Genomic DNA, 6000 nt, shown 5'->3' with positions numbered 1-6000 from the left:
TTGGAGGCACCCCGCTGCCTCACTACGCCTCTCAGCCATGATAAAATAGACAGTAAACTGCGACCTCTACAGTGTTTTTTGCTTTAGTTTTGTGATGAGGACTGGTGTGTCAGGCTGGGAAATCTATGTAACAATTATGTACTGTAACAGTAACCTATGAAAAAAGAAAGATGCAGCTTAACCACATGAACCCTACCGTCACAATAGGTGAATATTTGGCGAAAATAAGCGAATGTTCGGTGGAAATAGCAGACCTACAATCTCATAGCTGTGCAGTGTTGTGTTGGATAGTCAAAACTTAAAATGTTCCCAAATGTAAATGTTTTGTTCTTTATCTTCTACTTAAAACAGCTTTCATGATTTTTTATTCTGATTATGCATAATACTGTACCATCCACATACTCAGAAAGTGATGAAACTGAACAGCTCAAAGGACTGTTGCCGAAAAGCATCCCCTTTGATGTCTCTTGTCACTTGACACATATCTAATGAAGCAAATTTGCAAGGAAAATAGAAAATAATTGGTGCCCAACATTGTTTTTCCACTTTTTCCGCAGGCAAGAGGAAATTGAGGAATTATACATTTTAAGGCATTACAATCTGTTGGAGTTTCTGTTACAGCATGCCAAATGGCAGTTCTTAGCATCAGTTTAATGCCTGACATTTCTCACATTCCTCACCTATTACTGCAGCCCATTCACCTCAGTGGATCTCATTGTGTTCCTTTTAGGAGGACTATAGTCCTCTGCTTTCTCTTTCCCTGGCTCACTCGATCAAGCTTTCTTTATTGTTATCTTGTGTTCAGGTACAAAAAGTCAAATTATTTTGTTCTGGTTCCTCAGGATATTGTAGCAGCAATACTCTGTGTGAATTCACGGAATCTCTCTGTGTGTGTGTGTGTGTGTGTGTGTGTGTGTGTGTGTGTGTGTGTGTGTGTGTGTGTGTGTGTGTGTGTGTGTGTGTGTGTGTGTGTGTGTGTGTGTGAGCTTAGCTAACAAGAAAATCTTGTGAAACAAATGTCGCCACCCGATCATCAAGGACGATGATACACAAAAGAAGAACGAGCTTAGCTTCTTCCAGGAGCACCTCTCCAAAAATCCCCATACAGTAAGCTATAGTACTGACATCATAGATTGGCCTGGACTGCATATTTGGGCATGTCACGTATGGAACTCCATATATGGGAATAAAAGGGACACAGACAGACAGGTACAATGGGTACAATGGGTACACTGACAATGGGTATTGCATAAGCGGGTGGGCCATGCATTTAAATCGCATCTTTCATGAGCAGGCCACCGGTCTAGCTGTAATATTAAACATACTGAGAGCAGTAGAGTTACCATAAAACTGTGTGTTGGTTCTAGCTCTAAAGGTCCTTGGAGGTGCTGCATGCAAGTTAATAAAAGCATCTATCTATGCCAGTGTTCACCTCACTGACCCCGCTCCGCTCCAGCAGCAGACACCATCCATCCATCCATCCAGCCAGCGGGCTGAAGACCCCCCTGAAGGCTTCCACCAGGCAGCATCTCAGCTTGTCTCTTCCACAATCTTTAAATGCTACAAACAGTTCTGTAATTCTCTGCCCTGTAAATGTTGGGAACAGGAAGCTGTCACCCGCTCTTCAGGCTGGAATGGGTATTGACCAAACACAAAGATGCAGTGCTCACAATTGTCTTTTCTTTTCTTTTTTTAATAACATTTCTGTTAAGCAGCTATCTTAAGGCCTTAAGGGGAGAAAATGCTCATTTCGTGCAAATCAGTCGCCATTTTGCACAGATGTAGCCCAGGGCTTGCTCTAATGATTTAGCTAGGGCGCCCTAGTCTGCAACCTTCGGGGTCACCACAGCGGCCAAATCAAGTTGGGCTCCAAACGACTTTCTATACAAGAGGCTACATCTGTGCAAAATCTGGCGCTTTTAGACTGATTTGCACGAAATGAGCATTTCTCCCCATAACGCCCCGCACTAATACTCCTTTTCAGAGCTTCCATGGTAGACTACATAGGCTACTGTTAGGCAGAGGCATTAGAAAACTGTGGGATGTCATGTCTGGCAGGACATGTCTGTCCTTGATACAATAAGAATTCTATATTATGCTTTTGTTTTAAACATGTATGTATTTTACTTGTTGTAATGCCGTTCATGCCATGCCATGAAAGAGAGGCTTATGTGACAGACTAGATTAAATCAAATACTACAGATACACACAGCTGGTACCGGTACCAGCTGTCACTGCTTCAGGCTATGAGGTGTAAAGATCTTTAGGTCATAAAGACTGTCTGATTGCTGATCAATCAGACTTTTTGATGTGTGTTAGCTTTGAAGATAACAGTACCTACAGACAGGAAACGTCTCACCTCCCTTGATCAATGCATGACACGTACTTAGTGTATCACTTTGTTTCCTGCAGTCAGCTATCAAAACTAGGCCTGGCCTTCCACTGTTTGTAGCAGGATATATAGCTGACTGTGTATATGTGAGGGGAGGGGGTACTCAGTACTTGTCGCCTGACACTGCTGTGAGGTGGTTTAGGCTGGGTAGGGCTCTTGTAGGCTTGTGCTCCTGTATGCTATGCTGTATCTTGATACCTCTCCTAAATAAAGCTTGCTTGGACTTCTACTTCTCACCTTCCTGGACTCAATATTTCTATCAAACATATAATTTTCCAAATGTCTGTCTGTCTGTCTGTCTGTCTGTCTGTCTGTCTGTCTGTCTGTCTGTCTGTCTGTCTGTCTGTCTGTCTGAGTGAAATCGCATCACCATTAGCATATGAACACACCTAACATAACTGTGAAGCCCGTTTGTCACTTTCACAAATCATATGCTGTATATTAGCATTTTTATGGTGTATCTATATCTATTCTGCATCTAGCTTGAGGCATATCTATTCTGCATCTAGCATGAGGCAACATGTTTAACCAGCTCTGTGTGTGTGTGTGTGTGTGTGTGTGTGTGTGTGTGTGTGTGTGTGTGTGTGTGTGTGTGTGTGTGTGTGTGTGTGTGTGTCTGTGTGTGTGTGTGTGTGTGTGTGTGTGTGTGTGTGTGTGTGTGTGTGTGTGTGTGTGTGTGTGCGTGCGCAGGCAGGCGGGCGGGCGGGGGGGGGGGGGGGGCTGTTGTCTGGCCCTGTTACAGATTTTGTCCAAAAATCATGCAGATCGGTACACAGTATACCTCTAGCCATTAAACGAAACGGGTATTTCTTACATTGATGCTCCTACATATTATCATGCAAGCACCAGTTAAAGTTACTTTCCATCCCTCATATACTGTGTGCACAGTGCACATCCCATAACCCACACACTGCACATCATTTCAGAGCTCATATCTTTGAACGGGTAAGGACTAGTTAGTATTTATTAAGGTTTCAGAGTAAATTTCTTACTTATCAGTCCTGACTCCTGCCATGTCTTTTTATTATTATTTTGTAGATGTTTTTTGGGTCTTTCTGCCTTTATTGCGACCGTAGGTCACAGTTTACTATGAAACCTGGCAGATCCTGTCTGTCCGTGAGTAACGCCTATATTTGCATGGGCGTTGCTAAATTCATGTTTTTCTTCTTCTTCTTCTTCTTCTTCTTCTTCTTCTTTTTCATCACTTTGTCAAGGTATTAAAGATGCCCATTTGAGACCACAACCATGAGCATGAGAACCGGGTTCATGGTGTAACGGTTAGTACTCAGGACTCCTGCGATCTGAGTTCAAATCTCGGTGGAACCTTAGTTTGGATAATAATGCTTACAATCTCTCAAGTGTAGAAAGTACATTGGCTCAGGCTTGTGCAGGTTGCATTCAGTTCTGAGATTGTAAGATGAACAATTATGTTTGGTGCTTATAATGCATGAAAACGTTTTCAACGCTTTTCTCCATTCTATTCATGTTCTTTTTATATATATTTATTTTTTTCTTAACATTGTCAAACCATGAAAAGAATTCCAGAAGATGAGACTACACCCATTTGAATGAAAATAGGAACCTTTGTTTGGATAATGTTTACACTCTCTCACGTATAGAAAATACATTTGCTCAGGCTTGGGCAGATTGCATTCAGTTCTGAGCTTGTAACATGAATATACTGTACGAGGCATGTTGCCAATAAACCCTTTTGTAAATCCCGCCCCATTCTGCCCTGTTACTATGATGGGACATTAACCCTGGGCAGATTGTTTTTATAGTGGAAGTGGATGGGATTTTTTTTCCCTTCATAGCCTCATTACAGCTATATAAAGTACCAAAGGAAAAACACCTAGGTGATATTAATAAAAAGGGAAGACAAAGGTACAGTAGTTACATTGCAAAACAGGGGGTTTACCCGAAAATATATGTTTTAATGTGTTTAATCCCAGTGGGACAGAATCCTCTTTGCAGATTCTTTTATAGTGGAAGTGGATGGGATTTTTTTCCCCTTCATAGCCTCATTACAGCTATATAAAGTACCACAAAAAACACATCTACGTGATATTAATAAAAAGGGAAGAAAAAGGTACAGTAATTACATAGCAAAACAGTAGTTTTCCCCCGAAAAATAAATGTTTTAATTAGTTTAATCCTCTGGATCAGAGATAGAAAGAGAAGCGCATTGCATCTTGGGTACTAGGAAGAGGACAGAGAGAATGTTTCTCCTCACATAATAGGCTGGCTTTTCGTAATTCTGCCCATTTAAATTATATGTACCCAATCGTGACTCTTAGACCATTGATAAGGTACATGTGAACTAGTTTGTTGAAGCTTATTCGTTATGATGAGCGAGATCGCTTGACGCTTGCCGTCGCTATCACCGTACCGGCCGATCTCCGTGTCGCGCACTGCGGACAGTTTTTGAAAGCCTGAAGCAACATTCTCCACTGCACAAACTCCACCCCCGATAGCAAAAAGTGAATGTTTTTTTCTGGTTGGCCAGTCAGGGAGTCTCAGGGACCAATCAGAAGGCTGACAAACGGTCTATTGCTTACCTTTTGTGCTTATAATGCATGAAAAATATTTGCAACTTTTGCCATTCTATTCATGTTACTTTTTTTCCTATCACTTTTGTCAACTTTAAAAAAGATGTCCAGAATATAAGAACATACCCAACTAAATGGAAACAGGGTTCCATGGTGTAACAGTTAGCACTCAGGACTCTGAATCCTGTGATCTGTGTTCAAATCTTGGTGGAACTTAAGTTTGAATACTACCTAGTACCTACTATATAGAGGGTTAGGGTTATATATACCACATATAGAGAGTAGTTCAGCCCAGGCTTGTGCCTACAAGACTGCTGTAGATTAACGTTGTTGTAATAAGCGACATGCTTCGAGTGAGAGCGCAGTTTGTAACATAACAGGCTTACGATGGGTTTATTAATATTTATTGCTGATAATTAATGTTATTCTTCACGATTTCATCACAGTTGTCATGGAAAAGGGAGCACACCCATATAGTACAATTAATTACGGGGTCCTGTGGTGCAATGGTTAGCACTTTGGACTTTGAATCCAGAGATCCAAGTTCAAATCTCGGCAGGACCTTACATTGAGGAACATATACATTATTACAGTTGAAATGTTGTCTGGCTTGACTTTGACATAATGCCTTATTTCCAAATGGCATCACTCCCTGCAAACCACAGTTCACTTGTGAGACTGTAGGATGAACATGCATGATGTCAATAGCTGACCTGTTGTGACATCACATTGTTGACTCAATGACCAAGACAGCCTGTTCTGGTAATCATATATGGAGATCCCTGATGTAATCAATATTAAGCCCATATTTGGCAATGACCATACAGTATGGACTATGGACTGTATTTTTTTCTGGTGACTCATAATACCATCCTAATACGTGAGCAGGCCATGTTTTTTTTTTATAACCTTTTAAAGCTATACTGTGTAAGATTCTCAACTAGTGGTCAGTAGCCATATAGCAAACCGCGGTCGCGTTCGCGTCTTTCGCCCGTTTTTCGTACCTTCACACCCCCGCGTCTGCCTCCACAACGCCGAGAGCTATCTTTGGAGGGGTCC

The 6000-nt window shown here is 41.6% G+C and overlaps 1 protein-coding gene across 4 annotated transcripts in view; it reads right to left on the bottom strand.

Annotated features, from left to right (window-relative positions):
• cabp7a (calcium binding protein 7a) overlaps window positions 1–6000 on the bottom strand; it is a 110922-nt gene that overhangs the window by 8747 nt on the left and 96175 nt on the right. The window lies entirely within an intron of this gene.

Source organism: Nannobrachium achirus (genome assembly GCF_963921795.1).
Source record: "Nannobrachium achirus genome assembly, chromosome: 12".
Taxonomy (NCBI): Eukaryota; Metazoa; Chordata; class Actinopteri; order Myctophiformes; family Myctophidae; genus Nannobrachium; species Nannobrachium achirus.
Note: the sequence above shows the minus strand (reverse complement) of the source record. Positions and strands in the feature narration are given on the sequence as shown.